Raw genomic sequence first — 20092 nt, 5'->3', positions numbered from 1 at the left:
ACATTGTTGCATATTTGGGCAAATATTGCCATTCGCGCCTTTTATATATTTTTAGATATTTTTTTACATAGCTTTACATGTGATGTTTATAGAACTTTTATAAAACAATAAATGTATTTTTTATTCATATGAGTTTGAATTTTAAGATTCTTTCACTAGTTGGAATATAAAGATACTTAGATGTGATTGACTATGCACCACAAAGTGTGAGTATGGGTACGCATATATATATATTTTACCCTACGTGGACTTCTCTTGAGTTTTAAAATGACCGTCTATAAAAGCAAAAAGAAACATTTACAAGCTTTCACTTGCACCTTATTTGTGTAAGTCAGGTATATGATATCTTGACGTTCAGAGGATTCTTTGGGTCATACATGAACATTTTCCCCTTAAAGATACCGTTATGGGCTTGGGCTCGCACCTTCTGTGTGTAAGCTAGGTGCGTCCCCCACAATCAGATGGGGAAAGAACAAATTTAATTTTTTCTTAGTGCGAATAACGTATATATGTATGATACACCTACTCCCCAGGGAGATAATAGGGACATAATCCTCCCTTAGATTATTTATTTTGAGAGTGTTTTATCTGAAAAAACTAAATTTTTATGTTTATTTTTATATATGCATGAACAACCCAAGTTGGATGAACATAAAGAAAAAGAACATCAAATAGAATGACAACAGTACAAGGAAAAACACTTTCTCACACATCAAAAGATAAGTATTTTTCCTTGAACACTTCCCTGGTTACACAAGCAGACAGCGCCTATTCACATCTATCGTATGTTATTTGATTGGCTTCCTGAACCAAAAGGGTTATCACAGCATTTTGCAGCATCATACCATATCATCTGGTCTATGCTTAGTTGGTCAAGTGTTCATCCTACATTAAGATAATAACCCAAAACATACCTTCAGGGTATGTCAGAGCCACCTTTGAGGAAAAGAACAAGACGGAAGGCTTAAAATGATGTAATGGCCATTACAGTCTCCAGTTTAAATCCCTTTGAGCTGGTTTGGGGTGAAATGGACAGAAAGGTGAAAGCAAAGCAACCTACAAGTGTTAAACATTTGTGGGAATTTCTGCAACAGTGTTGGGAAGACGTCCCAAACAATATTTGATTTCCATTGTAGAAAGATTGCTAGGATTGTGTTCAGCAGTTATATCTACAAAAGGTGGCTACTTTGATGAGTTAAAAATGGAGATTTAGTTTTGTTAAACTAAATTATTCTACAATTTATTCTTTCATCTCCAATAGTTTTTTGTTCTATTCTTTAATTCCACATTGAGACATTAAACTTGATAACTTTCAATAAAAACTTGAAAAATTATAGTGTTCTAAAACGTTTCACAGGTAGAGTAGATTTAAAAAACAATAGATATATAGCATTTTATAGGATTTTATTTTACTTATCTATCTAACTGCCTCTACCATTAAACTGTTAGGATTAATACATTTCAAAATACCAAACTACCACAAAGATACAGGTTGAGTCTCCCATATCCAAATATTCCGAAATACAGAATATTCCGAATTACGGAATAATTTTGGCATGACTGAGATAATAAAACCTTTGATTTTTGATGGTTCAATGTACACAAACTTTGTCTAAGGCACAAATTATTAAAAATATGGTATAAAATTACCTTCAGGCTGTGTGTATAGGGTGTAAATGAAACATAAATTTATTTCATGTATGTACACAAACTTTGCTTGAGCCACAAAATTATTGAAAATATTGTATAAAATGAGCTGCAGGCTATGTGTATAAGGTGCATATAACACATATATGCATTCTGTGTGTATATTAGGGTCCCATTCCCAAGATATTTCATTATGATATGCAATTATTCCAAAATACGGAATATTCCGTTATCCAAAATACCCCTGGTCCCAAGCATTTTGGATATGGGAGACTCAACCTGTATATATCATGATATATTATCCTAGAAAATATATGACAATATATTTCTTCATGGCAGTTAGTTGTCTGCAAAAAAAAACTATTTTAACAGATTAGTGTTAAGAGCAGTGTACATATAGTATAATAAAATCAGATATAGATGTACAGCTCCAAATGTTATGCTTTGTAGAACTTAGGCCCAGATTTATCAACGAGTGATATTCTTCGTGTACTAATCTTAAATGGTGCTCCACCTAATCAGCTCCTAACTGTCATGTGTTTGAAAAAATAACAGGAGCTGAATGATAGGAGCATCATATAAGATTAGTAATGAGTGAAAACAAGAATATCAGTCCTTGATAAGTGTACGGGAGGCCGGCGGGTCGCCCGTACACACAGCCAGACGTGCAGATATATCTGCTAGAAATATCGGCATAGGTTGTGCAGCAGGGCAGATGTAATATGTCTGTGAACTATGTTGTTCACAGATATATCATCTTTACACACCCGCCGATATAGGTATTTAGAATATGTGGATCTGAAATATAAGAAAAATGAATCAACAACATTAGAATTTTAGAAGAACTGGAACAGTCTCTACAATCAATATGATGTACACCTCGTATCCCCTCTACTAGCACATCGGCAATTATGAACCATGAAGGAGACCAGTACCTAGGTAACTATACTCGTGTAGATGTCTACAGCCATAGCCACTTCCTAACGCCCAATCTCGTCCAATCTTGGAAGCTAAGAGTGGTGGGGCTTGGTTAGTACTTGGTTGGGAGACCTCCTAGGAAGTCTGAGTGCTGTAGTTGAATATATGGGGGTATATAAGTGACCTTGGTATGAAGAACTCCAGATGAATTGGAACCATTATCGGAGGAAGTGAATTCAGTCACCATTCTTAAATAGACTGCACCTATTTCCAGGATCAGAATTTATGAGACAGTTTTGGAACAATTAATAAATAAAATTATTGGACAATAGTGAAAAAATAACTATGACCTAATTAATTGAATATTTCGAAGTAGACCTATCTCCTGAGTCCATATAAAAACGAGAATATATAAGCTCCAATATATTTATAAAACGAACATTATTTCAGTTTTTTATATGCTTTACAATCATGTGTAAACCTAGGAGTATGAATATATCATACAAAATGAATATAGCAGGAACATTTTCGTTCCATTATTAGTAGTAATTTAATTTTATACATATATTTTTTGTATAGGTTGTCCTTAATGGGTTAAAATTCTTTTAAACTGCCAATATATAAAAATACTCATCTATTGTACTATGCTGAATCCGCTTGTTAAAATGTATCTATATTAACTGGGGCAAAATAGTGATTAGATGACAACATTATCAAAATTATGTTAATAGATTGTGCGCTAAGACATGTTAAATTAAATGCTTTGGACTTATAATTTGTTTTAATCAACCGAAATTATGCATCTCTGAAATGCATTTACAAAACAATCATTGGGGACACAACCCATTATAGTGAATTCTTTAATTACTACCATGAATATCCTTTTTCTTAGAATTCCCTGATAAGAGAACCATAAAAATGGCGGCCTGCAGTAGAGCGACAGGGATGTACCCCTACCGACTTCACGATGAGACCGAAATATGCGCATGCTGGATCACATGAGAAACGTGGTTGAAATTAAAGAAAGGGGATGATGATGTTACGCCAGCGGGGAAAGGGCGGAAGTGATGTGAAAGGATACACAGAGAGAAGGGGCGGAAGTGATGTAGGTAGCCATCGGGCGCAGCACATACACTCAGGAAACCGGAGATCGCATCAACAGGATATGACGCGTGCGGAGGAGGACACGTGAAACACCAACCGGATACGATGTGTATGGAGAAGTACATGTGACACACGAAGTGAGGGCGAAAGTGACAAATATACCCGATCACTATGGACAGAAACACTAACAACTAAGGGCGGAAGTCCCCCGGTGCCCGATGTTAAAAAGATAAAAGAAGGAGAGATTTGATAACTGACTAAAAATAACTATTAGACAAGCGTCTAGCTTGAATATATGCTAAACAGTATGATGCACTTGTTCATTTATGAGTTCCAGCTAAATCAGGACATCACTATTCAGAGGAAGTGATGTCACTGATTATTACTAATGAACACTAATTAGTGTGGTATATATATAGTCCCTAAATCTTTAATGGAGCCACGTTACCCTTGAAGAAGTCTGGGAGACAGACGAAACGCGTTGGACACTCCATACCCGCTTTACACGAACCTGCCTGAATAAGATCTATCTATTTAAAAGATAAGCACTTGGCACTTTTTAGCACTCGTTGATTTTAATACATAATTTTATATTTATTCTATGTATCGTGCTGATTATGAAATATTTTTTTAAAATATCCTGCTATATCTTTATGTGTCTATATTGTTATGTATATTTTGTATTTTTTATTTCATTAAATAATATCTTCCTTTTAAACTGGTCATAATATCTGTTATCTAAGTTTGCTATATAGAGATATATATGAGAATTTTCATCTATCCTAGAAGTGGTACTATTTAGCACGGTTTCATGCATTTCTGCACTGGCACTTTATTAATATAAACTTTAAGCGTTATTTTTCCTCCTTTGGGAATTAATTTATCACTATTTTACAAAATCCTTCTTTTATTCACCAAAAATTGTTTTATTCACTTGTATATTTATTTATTTATATAATAATTTATTTATTGTACGTGAGCACGATTGTCGTCTTGCACCAAGTCCACTTTAAACGTAACTTTTTCTTTATAATAGCAGATTACCACTGCTATTTACATATACTTCTTGTGTTGGCTGACGCCCATAACCAAGTGGGAGAGTGAATATAGGTATATAAATATTATCCAGGTGGCGCTGTATTATCTTCAACTTTTCCATATATATATATATATATATATACATAGATAGACCATGTACCCAGCATAAGAATGACAGGTAAGCACAATTTACTTTATTTAATATTTTTTGCTGATTATCTCAATAACTTTTTGCTTATGGCTACTGTGAAAAAAATGTTGAAACTCTATGGTGCCTTGATTAGAGAAGGTTTGGATACCACGGTTATATGGTTTCGGTACATACAATCAGACTAGCTTCATAAATTTTCAGGATTAAGCTGACCTTCATCTGAACTTTCATGAGGTTTGATTTCAGAGTTGTAATTTGAAACTGTGGGCTGCATACACTAGTTGAAGTGCGAAACGATACTTGCCCATGTGTGCTCTCATCTGAGTAGCTATTACACCTATGTATATTGGCTTACCAATCGGCTACTCGGTCTGCAGGTCACTGGGCCGGTGGATATATTGCCCAGGTGTGTAGCCACCTTTAGGTTCAGTTATATGATGGACATGGTGGACACTTTTGTTTATCCGCATAGCTTCTGATTGGCAGCCACCAGCAATGGTTTTGTCTATCACACTGACCGAAAATTTGATTTGATACTGGACACCATCCTGTGGCACTCCTGCTGGTGCCTTGCTTCGCCCGGGGTGCCACATCAATCAGTTTGGAAACCACAACCATTTATGATTACTGTGGCTATTTCCCTTGTTTAGCTCTACATTACATAGTAAACACATGGTTTCAGAACATAAACACTAATACTAAAAAGTTATGCAATCTCAGGCAATTATATGCTATTGATCTAAAATGAATATGATATGTGCACATCACATTGTTTGATGACAGGTGATGTCAGGTCATGTCCTCCTCACTCCTGGAGACATGGGGTATATGTAATAGCTTGCGGACTGCAGGCATTGGTAAGTCCTGTGTGAGACTGTCCAATGTTTTAAAGTAGCAGTCATTTAAAAGCCAAAATCAGGTGAACTTTCAGGGTATAAAATTATTATAAACATATCAGAATTGTTATTGTTGTCAGGAGATGCTTCTCAAACCTTCTCTCATCCAGTTATTCAAAGATTTAAAATTGTTAAAACACATTTTAAGTATTTAGGAGTGTTTATACCAGCAAATCTTAACAAGTTGTATGATTTAATTTTTTTTACCTCTAGTTCAGAAGATTACTAATATGATGAAGAGATGGACTCTATGGAAGAAAGAAAGTTAACAAAGATAAGTTTTACCATAGCTCTCATTTTCTTCTTCAGGGTCCATAGGGATCCTCAGGGATGTCCCAAAGCAGTATTCAAGGGTGGGGACACTCCTCAGCTGAGAGGAGAATCCTGCATCCACAGGAAGCATCCTGAGAGGCAGAGGTATCAAAGGCATAAAACCTAAGAAGGTGTGGACAGAAGACCACATGGCTGCATTATAAAGCTGTTCAGCTGAGGCACCATGGCGAGCTGCCCACGAGGGATCCACAGAGTGAGTGGAATGAGCAGTGACAGAAGTTGGTACAGAAAGGTCTGCCTGTGTGTATGCCTGTGAGATAGTCATACGAAGCCATCTGGCCAAACTCTGTTTGTTGGCAGGCAAACCCTTCTTGTGGAATCCATATAGAACAAATAGAGTATCTGTTCTCCGAAGAGAATTGGTACGGTCCACATAGATCCTGAGGGTCCGAACCACATCCAATTATTCCTCACCTGCCGAGAGGTCTGGCGACTGAAAGGCTGGGACTACAATTTCCTCATTAATATGGAAACGAGAAACAACTTTGGGAAGAAACCAGGGCAAGTCCAAAGAACAGCCCTGTCCTGATGAAATTTAGAAATGGGGAGCGAAAGGAAAGCGCCTCCAAGTCTGACACCCTACAGGCGGAAGCTGTAGCTAGAAGAAAAAAAGACTTCGCTGTGAACCACTTGAGTTCCACAGATCCCAGAGATTCAAACGGAGGGCCCTGAAAGGCTTGAAGAACCATTGACAAATCCCACGGAGCCACCGGCGGGAGAAAGGGAGGTTGTATACGGAGGACACCCTGAAAGAAGACATCCGGTAAAGAAGCAATTCTGCGCTGAAACCAAATGGATAGAGCAGAGACATGTACTTTCAATGAGCTAAGACAAAGTCCAAGGTCCAATCCAGCTTGAAGGAAGGCTAGGACTCGAGAAACCCTAAACTTCTCAGGGTCATAGCTTCTAGTGGCACACCATTGGAAGTATGTATGCCACACTCTATGATAGATTCGGGCAGAAGCAGGCTTACGCACTCTGAGCATAGTCTGGACCACAGAGCGAGAAAACCCTTTGGACCTTAGGAAGGATGTCTCAAGAGCCACGTCATCAAAGGCAGACGACCCAGGTCTGGGTGAAGGCAGGGACCCTGAGACAACAGGTCTGGCCATTGAGGAAGTAGAAACGGTGCATATATGGAGAGACTCTGAAGATCGGAGTACCAATGCTGTCTGGGCTAAGCTCGTACCACCAGCAGGACCGTGCCTCCATCTTACTTGAACTTCCAGAGGACTCGAGTAAGAAGGGAGAGTGGAGGGAAGAGATATGCCAGATGAAAGAACCACTTGACTAACAAGGCATCTACAAATGCTTCAGCATCCCTTGTTCTGAACCCGCACACCAGCAGCTTGCGAATGTGTCGGGAGGCCATGAGGTCCACCTCTGGCAGGCCCCACCTGTGTACTAGGAGTTGAAAGACTTCTGGGTGGAGAGACCATTCCCCTGCATGCTGGTCATGACAGCTGAGGAAGTCCGCTTCCCAATTGAGTACTCCTGGAATGAACAGTTATGAATGTACCTGCACTATTTGCATGAGACCCCTAGAGCTCGCTTATGGGGCTCATGCAATAGGCAGAGATCCACAGAGAATAATTTACCTGTGGTAAAGCAGCAAGCAAGGTAGGTGTTAATAGCAGAGGCTAACAGATGCAGGTGTGTGCTAGAGTCTGCTGCTGGGAAATTGGCTTGATGGTCTGAAGACTTGCAATTAACTGGCACAGGCGGATAAGCACAAAAACAGAAAGGATGTGTAGATCTGGATAGTAGCAGGCCAGCTTTTCTGGCATGGAATTATGATGAAGCAGTAATGCTAGATATGGACTTGATTATGGCAGGCCAGCTACTCAGGATGCAGGTGGGAATACTGTGGAACCTGCAATGCTGGAAATAGATTTCATTGTGGCAGACCAGCTACTCAGGATGCAGGTGGGAGTTTGTAACAGAACCAGTACTTGATATGGTTAAACTGACAGGTGAATGCAGGTTGAAGTTTGTAGCAGAATCAGTGCTTGAAATGATTGAACTGGCAGGTAGATGCAGGTTGGAGTTTGTAGAAGAACCAGTACTGGCTATAGTTGAACTGACAGGTGAATGCAGGTTGGAGCTTGTAACAGAATCAGTACTTGAAATGGTTGAACTGGCAAGCAGATGCACAGGTACACGCTGGACTGGACATAAACCGGAGGTGACACAAAAGGTAAGCTGGAGGGTCTTGGCAAGGCACAAACACATAGCAGGAATGGACACGGGAACAGGCAGAATCCAGCACGACACAGGAGTAGGACTGGCAGGGACAGGACACTGAGGACAGAGTCTATGAGCAAAGGTATACAGTGGCAGGACACAGGAACAAAGGTAAAGGAGCAAGGAACTGCACAGCGTGCAGCGACCACATGAACCTCCACTAGGTGCAGGAACTTAGTAATATCATCGGCAGGCTGGAACAGACTTGAATCCTCAATGAAGGGAGAGGTCTCCTGTGATTGGTCACTCAGGCTGAGGTCAGGTAATGAGACTACCAACGGGTGAGTAACTGCATGTAGCAGCCAGAGTCCAGGTAGTAAGGATAACAACTGAGAGCCAATCAGGCAGAGAGCCACAGCGGCATTTGTAACATGAACATATAGGAAATGGCCGTGATGTTACCATTGGGCCATGTGAGAATGCAGGACAATTCTGCCATTGCCGACTGACTTTGAGTGCCTCCCTGGTGATTGATGTAAGCCACTGCCATGGCATTGTCGGACTGCACTTGTGCAGGCTTACCAAGAAGAATGTCTTGAGCCAGAATGAGAGCTATGCAGATGGCTCAGAGTTCCAATACATTGATTGGCAGAGTTGACTCTACTGATATCCAATGACCCTGGAAGGAGTGTTGACTGGTCACTGCGCTCCATCCTCGGAGACTTTCATCTGTTGTAAAAAGTACCCAGTCCGGGATCTGGAGAGAGAATCATTGTCTGGGATCTGATCCGCTGAGGCAACCCGTTCCACCTGGAGAAGATCAGGCATTGTAGGGTCCTGGAGTGGAACTGAGTGTATTCCACTATATCGATGTTGGATACCATGGATCCCAGAATCTGCATTGCTGCATGAACCAACACTCAACAACTGCATAGGAATCTGTGTAGCCATAGTTGAAGTGTGGAAATCTTGTCCGTTGTCAGGAAGATTCTCTGGGCTTGAGAGTCGACCAGAGCCCCCAGATGAACCATCCTTTGTGAAGGGTTCAGGGAGGACTTCTTCCAGTTGATCAACCAGCCATGCCTCTGTAATAGAGCAATGGTTATCTGCAGATGGCGTTAAATAATGTCTGGAGAGCGTGCTAAGAGCAGTAGGTCATACGGGTATGCCATGATAGCCTTAATTTTAGTAAAGACCCATGGATAAGTAGCCAGTCCAAAGGTAGAGCTTGAAATTGAAAATGTTGCTGTAGGACAGCAAATCGGAGATATCTCTGATGAGAAGATGCTATAGGTACATGTAGGTAAGTATCTTAGATATCCAGAGAAACCATAAAGTCCCCAGGCTCTATAGCTAGAACAATAGAACACAGAGTTTCCATCCGAAACCTGGGCACCTTGATAAGCTTGTTCAGGGACTTCAGTTTGAGAATAGGTCAATAAGACCCATTTGGTTTCTGAACCAGAAATGGGGTGGGATAATAACCATTTCCCTACTCAGAGAGAGGGACTGGAACTATTACACCCACTTGAAGTAAGTACTGAATGGCTTTCTGGATGAGTAGGGCCTTGTCCGAGTCTGCTGGGAAACCTGTGCCGAAAAATTGGTGGGAAGGCCATCTTAGAAATGAGAGGGCATACCCGTGAGAGACCACTTGTTATACCCAGGCATCTGTGGTGGATGCCAGAATAACCCATCAGGAGGTGGGCTTGTCCTCCGCTTTGTCAGCTGGGCGTCTGGTAGCTTTGCAGCCTTAGTGGAGGCGGACTATCTAGGAAATGACTGACCCTTAGGTTTTCCTTGGGGACGAAAGGACCTGAAGGACATTGTCCAGGGTTTTGTAGAAGTTGCTGAAGGCAGGAAAGCAGTCTTAGATGCTGCTAATATGGCTACAGTCTTATCCAATTCTGGGCCAAACAGAACGTCTCTAGTGTAAGGCAATACTTCCAAGGCCTTCTTAGAGTCTGAATCTGCCTTCAATGAATGCAGCCAGAGGGTGCGGCGCGCAGACACTGACATAGCAAAAGCTCTAGAGGCCAAAAGACTAGCATCCACGGTTGCCTCTCCAATATATGCGGCTGCATCCCTTATGTGAGCTATATATGACAGCTGATCCCGGGAAGCATCAAAAGAGAGAGACTCCTCTAGGGCATCTATCCAGCTCTCAATTGCTTTAGCCACCCAGGCAATAGCCATAGTAGGGCAAGCAATAGCTCCTGAAAGAGAATACACAGATTTAAGGCCAGTTTCAATCTTTCTATACGTAGGTTCCTTCAGTGAGGAAGCTGTATGGGTAGGTAATGTAGAAGATTTAACCAATCTTGTAACATGGGAATCTACTGCTGGGGGAGATTCCCAGTTTGCACAATGAGCTGCAGGAAAAGGGTAGTATTTGGTTAGGCGCTTGTGGGGCTGAAACCTCTTACTAGGTTTCTGCCAAGCTGTCGCCATGTGTTCAGCTACCTGATCAGAAAGAGGAAACTCTTCCAAAGCCACTTTTTGTAATTTAAATAGTGGGTGCTTTGATTTAGGAGCGGGCACATCATCATCTATTTGCCTAAACCTAAACCCCCCGGGGGTGCCTAACCCTAACCTTCCCCTGGGGGTGCCTAACCCTAACCCCCCCCCCCTCCCCTAGCCTAACCCTAACCCTCCCGGGGTGGGTGCCTAACCCTAAGTCCCCCCCAGGAGCCCTAAACCTAACCCTCCCCCCCCCCACGGCTGTCCGCGCGCGGCCCCGGGATACCTTCGATCGGGATGCCGGGTGCCGGTCTCCCGGAATAGGGGTAATGACAGGTGTCTAGATTTTAGACGCCAGTCATTTATCCCTAGCTGGGATTGAGGAGTCGGGAAGCCGGCGGTCGGTATTGCGGCCGCCGGCATCCTAAACGTATACCACCTTAGTATCTGATAGATGCGTAGACTGTGAAGATAACACAGGTTGCTTAGTAGTTTTACTAGGCAGTAGCTTCTCGCCTTGCAACATATTTTGAAAGGCAGTAGCCGTAGTAGCCAGACTCTGAACTGAGGTATAAAGTGTATCTACAAAAGGAGAGGGCATAGGAGGTACCTGTACTGCTTGTACCGGTTATGGCAACCCCATAGTGGGAATTACTGCTGGGACTGCCAGGCGGTTTGCAATAGTAGCTAGCACTTGAGAAAAGGAAGCCCTGGGGGGCTCCTGGGCAGGGGCTGGAGGGGCTGTTAGACCTGGTGTAGTATGGCACCTTGCACACAGACCACCCTGAATTAAATCCTCCATATTTAAACCTGCTTCACAGGATTTGTATGATAGCAGAATAGGTGCAGCAGTCTGATTGTTACTCTTGCCCTTGCTAAACCAAGCTGCAGAGTAAACTAACAAGCAATATGGCACTGAGCAATATGCAATCACAAGGCATGCAACAGTATTCACCAAATATAAGTGTGTATGCAGTATAGTGATCCTGTCTGTGCTTATAGAAGCTGTAGGAGAGCACAGCACAAGGTATTGACACTGTGATTAGTGCAACCCAACAGTATATGACAATCTTCACAAATAATACATCAATTTGAAGCACATTAACTCTCAATACACTGGTATGCCAGGGTTATAGAGAGAGAAAAAAAGGGATATAACGTACATAACTTGTACAGATTAGGTAGTCCCATACAAACAGACAGCACTAGCATAAGTCACATACAATACAGGAAATATATTACTGCAAATTTGGCACTACAATCAACTACCCAGACTCTGTGGTCAGTGACTCAACATCTGGTAGGCTATAGCACTACATAACCTGTCTCCAGGGAAAGGCATGTACGGAGGGACCCAGCGTTTCCCCAGGGAGAACTGCGGCTGAACCTGGAGAAGATGGCCACCGGAGCTCTCTGAGGGAGCAGGGTCGGAGAAGGAGAGCAGCTCAGAGGGGCTAGACCTCAGAGGAATAGCGCCCTGAGTTGAGGGGAGGGGACTCTATAATACGGAAGGCTGACCTCCCCTAGCTGATATTTTACCGCCGGCACTGGTGTGCAACCTCAGCACCTCAAGTCTGTACCCAGAGACCAGAGGCTGCGCGGCCGGAAATACCGATGGAGCTTTTTTTAGCCGTGCCCGGCGCCTGAAATATTACTCACAGTCTCCTATATACACTGCCATTTTTTGATACAATTAGTGGTGACTGCTTGATTTATACCGCTATATTCTAATTATTTACCACTGGAGACTAGATCATACCTATTTGGGAGACTTTTATTGTTTCTTGTGGATATCCAGAATAGCTATTAACTAACAAGTTGCAGCATCTAAGGAGGTGATCACTAAATTGATTCTCTCTGTTGCAATTTTCATTGGCCTTCCTTTGCTAATATACTGAGTGGTATAGGAACATTTTTACAGTATCAGTGATGCGATTAGATGCTACTTACAGATGTGATATGATTGCATCCAAATTTTAGAAACATCTGGATATTTTAGATTGTGATTTTATCAATATTTGTTTTATATGTTTATTGTATGATCTTTATGACCTGGTATGGCTAAAGAGTGACCAATTGTCACTCATTAAAAATTTATACTATAGGACAGCACTCCATCTGTTGTTTATTTTTTTGTGGCAAAATGCCTGAATGTCCAATATCATCTGGCTAATATCTTGTCTTTACCCTGTAGTTGAAGATTCAGGACCTCATTCAGAGCCGCTCGCAAAAAGCGAGCGCTTGCTCTGAATGACGGCGGCCGCCTTTTTTTTTTTTTTTTTAAAGCCGGTCTCCTGGCCACTCACTAAGCTGTGGGTGACCACCCACAGCTTTTGTGAGCGGCCAGGTGATGGTCATGACCATCGGGCTTGTGACGAGACCCTTGTGGTAGGGTCTCGTCTGCCGCAAGCCCCAGTGAACTTCCTGCTCTAATAGAGCCAGAAGCTCACTACTGACATCACTGGTGAAGTTGGTAGGGCCGCACACAAATGGCAGACATTCCTTCAGGAACGTCTCCGTTTGTCCAGCCACACTCCCACCCCACCTACAAAACGGGGCGAGCTGACGATCAACATCGACAGCCGCCTCGTTTGTAGCGAGCCCGGAGCAAGTGAATTTCTCACTCGCTCCGGAACTTGCGCACGCACATTGCACACGCCAGACGTGCGCAATGCACAACCATCGACCCGATTGCGAGCACATAGCGCTTGCGAGTGGGTCTGAATCAGGCCCTCAGTTCATTCAGTCTCTCACTTATGTTGACCAAATATGCTAAATTCTGTTTCCACTCAGGATTTTCAAGTTGAGGGAAGATTTCACCACGTTCTTGCAAATATGATGATGGTAGGCAAAACTTCTCTGAAACAGCAAAAAACTTTGCCCTTGTTTAGCCAACATACTTCTGAATGTAACAAAAGATCCCCGTACTGGCAATCCAGTTCTTCAGTAAGAGCTTTAAATAACCCTCTTTGGAGAGCATGGGCTCTAATTTGATTGACAATGTTAATAACAAGCTTTATAATTTCATTTACTTTTAGAAACTTTGCACACAGTGACTGTGTGAATAATGCAGTGATATGTTAGAAACTTCGGGAAGCTGGGATCCTTGTTACACAGTGCTAAAAGTCCATTAGTAACACCTGTAAATGCTGGAGCTCCATCTGTGCTAATACAAACGACTTTGTGAAGAGGGATTTTTTCTGAAGAAAAATATTTTATGAGCTCTGCAAAAAGGTCTTCGCCTTTTGTATGTTCTTTCAATTGAATAATATTCAAAAGTTCTTCCTTAACACTAAAATTATTATATACCATCCTTACAAATATAGCAAACTGTGATATGTCAGTTGTGTCAATGGACTCATCCAGCTGGAGAGAAAAATAGCAGCACTCGTTCAGATCATATTTTCATATTTTCATATATCGCCTCATAACAGTATTGGCTGAGAGAGCTGTACTCTTTATGGCAGAAATTATTTCCCATTTATTTTATATAGTCGCAAATACAAACACACATGTACATGTATATCTATACAATCATATGGATATACTGCATGAATACACATACACACATATACTGAACTGCACACTGTGCAAACAAAAACAGTTCAAGAGCAACATCAAAACATCTTTGTAAAATATAACCAAACAAAACTGTTTTATAAACATAGAATCCCCCCCGAACCCTGGTGCAGCTCGTCCTTTCCATTAATCGAATACTCCTAAACTGGGGGAGATGCCATTGTTCCTCTCAAAAAAAAAAAAAAAAAAAGGAAGAATATCCTCTTACCCATAAATATAAGATCTAAAGACACAAATATATATCATCACTCCAAATTACGAAGTAAAGACCAATTCGTAGTCTCGAATAATCGCATTATATGTGTTCTAGTGTCTGAGTCCAGGGAGTGGATATATATACCTCATTTAGCATAAAAGCGATCCACCTCCTTCTCAACATCAGGTATAGCTGCCCATCTATCAAAATAAAGTATTTGTAGTAAGATAGTTTTAACTGCTTGAAGAGATGGTGCTGTGGAAACTGTCCAATTACGGAGGATAGCTTTCTTCGCCACAGTTACCACTATCGTGAGAAAGGACAACAATTCCCTCTTACGACCCTGCAGGTCCCAATTCATAAAATTACAGCATAACATAGCTAATGGGTCCTTCATAAGGTGTAAGGCACATATCTTATTTAGAAATACCATAATCTTATCCCAAAGTTTCCTAATTTTCCCACATTCACACCCTGTCGGGTGCCTTTCTGAACCTCAAAAGGGGTAGACAAGTAACCATTAGTGGAAACCTGCTTGAGTGAGTCATGATACAAAGCTTGTAATATTGACACAAACTCATCAGGAAATCCAAACCTCTTCAACATTTCAAACAGATGGTCCCAAGTGACTAAGTCAAAAGCCTTTTCGGCATCCATAGAAATTATGGCATGTGACCGATGACCATCTCGGAAACCAAGAGCTTGTACGGCTGCTAACACTTTCTGAATATTGACTACGGAATGCCGACCCATGATAAATCCGGTCTGGTCACTGGAAACAATAGAAGGCAAAATATGTTTCAACCGATCTGACAAGATTTTAGTTAACAATTTGTAGTCGACATCCAGCAGTGAAATTGGGCGATATGACCCTGGATCCTCCGGATCTCGATTGGGTTTGGGCAGAACTCTGATAACTGCAGAATTAAAATATAAGGGTAAATTGTGTTCTTTCAAAATGAAATTAAAGACCGAACACAGTTTGTCACTTGTTCTATTAGCTAATAATTTATAGAATTCCCCAGAAAGACCATACTGCCCCGGAGGCCTTAAGAGGCTTCAATCCCACAATAGTCTTAAGATTTTCTTCCTTAATAATAGGGGCAAGCAAAGACTCAGCTTGCTCTCCAGAAATACAAAGAGTGGAAATATCTGTCCAAAAAGCAGCTTTTTGGAATTCATCTATAGGACTTGTGAGTAAAGAGAAGCATAGAAGTATCTAAAAGTTTCATTTATATCTTTCCCTTTATAAATTAGAGTACCGTCCGGCTTTTTAAAAGCAGAGACTACAGTGGAAGAATGTGTATTCCTTACTAAATTAGATAAAAGTCGCCCGATTTGTTCCCATGCTTAGAAAATTGAAAATTAGTAGAGAAGGTATGTCTAGTAGACTGTTGTGTCAACACCTCTTCAAACTGAGGCCCTGATTCAGAGCCGGACGCTCTGACCAGAGCGCTCGCTCTGAATCAGGGCTGTCCTATTTAAATTTGGAGCGGCCTTTTGGACGCTTGCATAGCTGTGGGTTGCCACCCACAGCTTATGCGAGCGTCCATGATGATGGTCGCGATGGTCAAGACCATCGCGACCATCGGGCTTGCGACGAGACCCTGCGGTAGGGTCTCGCTGCCGCAAGCCCTTGAGTGATTTTGGCTCTATCAGAGCCAAAATCACTCCCACTGACATCACTAGTGATGTCAGTGGGGCCGGACCCAGACGGTAGGCGTTCCCATCGACAGCACGCCCCCTTTGGTGCGAGACCCATAACGACGGCTTGGCCGTCGTTATTCGGGTCTCGCGCATGCGCACGATGGAGCTACCTCCGTCATGTGCATGCGCATTTGGGTACCATCGACCCGCTTGCGAGCGTTCCTGCGCTCGCGAGCGGGTCTGAATGAGACCCTGAGTCTTTGCCTGCATATAAGCGGTTCTATTACCAGGCGATGGGGAGGATTTAAAGTTTACAAAGGTGGTAGTTAATCTTTCCTGGGATTGCAGATATAAAGCTGAAACATCTTTTCTAAATTTGGAAACATAAGAAATAATTTCTCCACGTAAAACAGACTTTGACGATTGCCAAAACAATAAAGGGTCAGAAATGTGTTCCTGATTATCATGAACATAGTCTTGTCACTTCGCTTCTATCTGATTCCGAAATTTAATGGAGGAAGAAAGGTAAGATGGGAAGCGCCATTGGCGACAAGATCCACATCTACTGATGTTGCAATAGTGCACCATACAAGTGCATGGTCAGATAGACATATAGGGGCAATCCCTGTATCTAATACTTTAGAAAATAAAATCAGTAAGATGATGCATCCTCCAACTATCCACTAAACCTAACTGAGAAATAAAAAATTGTAAACCTAGTTTTGGAGGAGTGGGGATCTGTTTAGGGTTTTGAGATTTGTCCATAGTAGGTAGTATTGTTAAATTAAAATCCCCACCCACCAATAATTGAGAATCAGTGAATGGGTATAACTTTGCCAACAAACCTCGGAAGAAGACTTTAGAATAGACTGTGGGAGCATTGACATTACAAGCACCAGAGTCTCAGACAAAACAGAGACATTGCTAATAACATATTGGCCTTCAGGGTCAACTATATTAGATTGAACCTGGGGAGATAAATCTTTCCTGACCTGTATTGCCACCCCTCTGGCCTTAGAGTTGTAAGAGGCGTGTGTTACCAATGAAAAACCAAGTGAAGACAGTTTAACAACCTCGTTATCTGTCAGATGCGTCTCTTGCAGTAATACTATATCTATCTGCATCTAAACGGTGTGCTCGCTCAATCTCCATGAGCTGTAATTCTTCTGAAATGCCAAGGAGCTCAGGAAGATCAGATAGTAGAAATTTAGTAATATCAGGGCCCCTGATGGATTCACTCAGGCCTATTAGCCGTAGGTTGTTACGTCTCAACCTATTTTCAAGGTCGTCGACCTTGGAGAGCAACTGTTGCCACTTTTTCTCTTCTTAAATGACTCCTTATGGGGATTTCCTGGTCAATTTTAGGATGGTCGGTTTTGAAGTGTCTTTTGACATTACACTTTTTTCCACTGAAACACTTATACTGCACAATAAGCAAACAAATTTACCTTTAACTTCTGTGAAAAAATAATAATTTTTCCATTCATGATGATATTGATAAGTCTTTTGCTTTTTGTTCCCACTCATTTTACTGAACAACACAATACAACTGAAAGAACAGTACTGATGATTTTTGTGGAGAGTGGTCAGGGTGCTACTGGATTATTTGTGCAGACAGGTCCCACAACCCATTCAAAGTGCCCGATCTCTACTGTGATGCTCGTGGAGAGTGGTCAGTGGGGATCACGGTGCTGCTGGATTATTTGTGCAGGCAGAAGTGGGGAGCAGGATTTATGCAGGTGGGAAAGTGGATGGCCTGGTCCCACACTCCCTTTCCAAAGTGCCCAATCTGTACCTATTGAGAGCAGATGTATTATGGCTGCAGGTGGGACAGTAGTGGGACAGTGGACACTGTCAGCGCTGCGCTAAAACACACAGCACAGTGTCAGCGTTGCTCTAATATACACAGCACATAGTCAGCGCTGCTCTAATACACATAGTCAGCGCTCATCAAAAACAAACTGTCAGCATTTCAGCGAGCCTGCTGGCAGTGATTGTCAAGCACTGCCATCGGCCACGTATGACGTCCTATGCGTGGCTTGCAGGCCGTGCTGTAAGGCGAGCTCTCATCATGCTGTCCCACTCGCCATAAAGCAAGCTCCAGCCGTGCTGCCCCCATCACCGTAAGATGACCTACCTGGATTGCAGCCACAAGTCACTGGTAGCTCGCAAGTGACATGTTGGCGTCCGCGTATCTAGTGCATACACACTGTGCAATCTAACAAATGACCAAATTATATATTTTGCATCAGTTGGTGGTTAGATCGTTAGCTATATAATGTAACCATATTGCCTGGTCGTTTTGTAGAGTGTACACACTGCATGATCTGCGGGGAATCGTTAACAAGACTGACAGATTTTCATGCATGCACAATAGATCTGAAGATGCGGCGAACGGCACGGTGGGGGCGTGCATAGTGCGTACACACTTGACAATTTCAATGATTTGTCGTTCCGATGCGTCAGAATCCGCCAAATCGTTCAAAATATCGTCTAGTGTGTAGGGTCCTTTAAGGCCTGATTCAGATATGTATGTAAACCTGATGGTTTATGTACATATCCGATGATGGGGCATCTGTGCATGTGAAAGACACAATTTGCGCATGGGTCCCCTTTTGGGGGCTCAGGGTCCCCTTTTGCCAAGCCCAGGGTTTGCATCGTCAGACACAGACTTCCTGAATCTGGCAGAAGGGTTAGGACGAGAAGAAGAGGGTTTTTGTATCTGCACACACAAATATTCCTTATATAAAATTGAGTCAACTCTCAGATTTAGACCATGGTATTTGATTATTTCATGGGATATACATGGCAACTACACCCACCAAATATGTAATAATATTTGTGTATGTATATTTAATTATTTTGATTAGAATATTAATGTATTAATTTGTAAAATTATAGGGAATCACACACCTGAATATAATCTAGTTGCTGCTATATATTTATTATTATATACGATTGTCATAGGTTTATATATGATTACTGTAGTATTATACTAAGAAACTGTATTGTATCAATAATAAGGGACATAGATTTAAATCTAAAAATGTAATTCGGCATTAGCCTCTAATGAGATAGAGAAATATCTCTCGGTTATTCTAATGGTATCAAATTACTTATTTGTGATGAACTTATACAGATATATTTTTATTTTGTAAAATATGTATTGTTTTGATAATACAGATGTAGGGGTATCAATTAAGTGTATTGTATCTTAGTCCCCTAAGAGCGGCAACACAGATTGGCTGAATTACATTATATGACCTGTTGGACACACTGTTTGGAATTACATGTATTAATATTACATGAAGGATATAATTATAATTATTAAAAAGATGTTACTGTATATGATATCTGCTTTAAAGATATATAAGAAGAATAATTTATATGGTGAAAGTTGGAGGGGATTTCACTTTAGATGGATCGTGATACTTACCTTTATATTTTTTACATATCTATTAACTTTATAATCCTGGTTCCGAGGGTCATGATGATTGAAGTATATCACATACTTTCTAGACTCTGAAGAGAGGTGAATCCTATTGGCCCCAATATAACATGTAGCATGACACCAACAGCGGTATCACATGACTCGACTGTCAGACAGCGGTGCACGTGGGGTCGGACCAATAGTAAATCAAGCCAGAAGACTACACCAGGATGACATAGTGGGCGTGATGGATTGGATAGCGCACATGACCTTCTAATGGATCGGGATTGATCTGCATAATAAATAAATATCCAGACAGCGGAGAAGATTGGTGGAATGTCTGTTTACTGATGTCACTATGAGATATACATATATGCTAAACAGATCCATCCATGTGATATAATATAAAAACTATCTATGGGATTACTATCAGGCAGTAAAATGATCAGCAACATAACTGTTACGATCAGTCTATAAACTTTGTTGCTAATATATTGATATAAATGTAT

At 41.5% G+C, this 20092-nt stretch overlaps 1 long non-coding RNA gene across 2 annotated transcripts in view; it reads left to right on the top strand.

Annotated features, from left to right (window-relative positions):
- The window catches only part of LOC148501153 (uncharacterized), a 60971-nt gene extending 56584 nt beyond the window's left edge, over positions 1-4387 (top strand). For both annotated transcript variants that reach the window (XR_015870080.1, XR_015870079.1), the window contains one exon: positions 642-4387. This is a non-coding gene — a long non-coding RNA (uncharacterized LOC148501153). The remainder of the gene's footprint in view (positions 1-641) is intronic.
- The last annotated feature ends 15705 nt before the right edge of the window (positions 4388-20092 follow it).

This window comes from Taudactylus pleione, unplaced genomic scaffold (genome assembly GCF_031769625.1).
Source record: "Taudactylus pleione unplaced genomic scaffold, aTauple2 ptg000532l, whole genome shotgun sequence".
In the NCBI taxonomy this organism is placed as follows: domain Eukaryota; kingdom Metazoa; phylum Chordata; class Amphibia; order Anura; family Myobatrachidae; genus Taudactylus; species Taudactylus pleione.
This window is presented reverse-complemented; position numbering and strand designations above follow the sequence as displayed.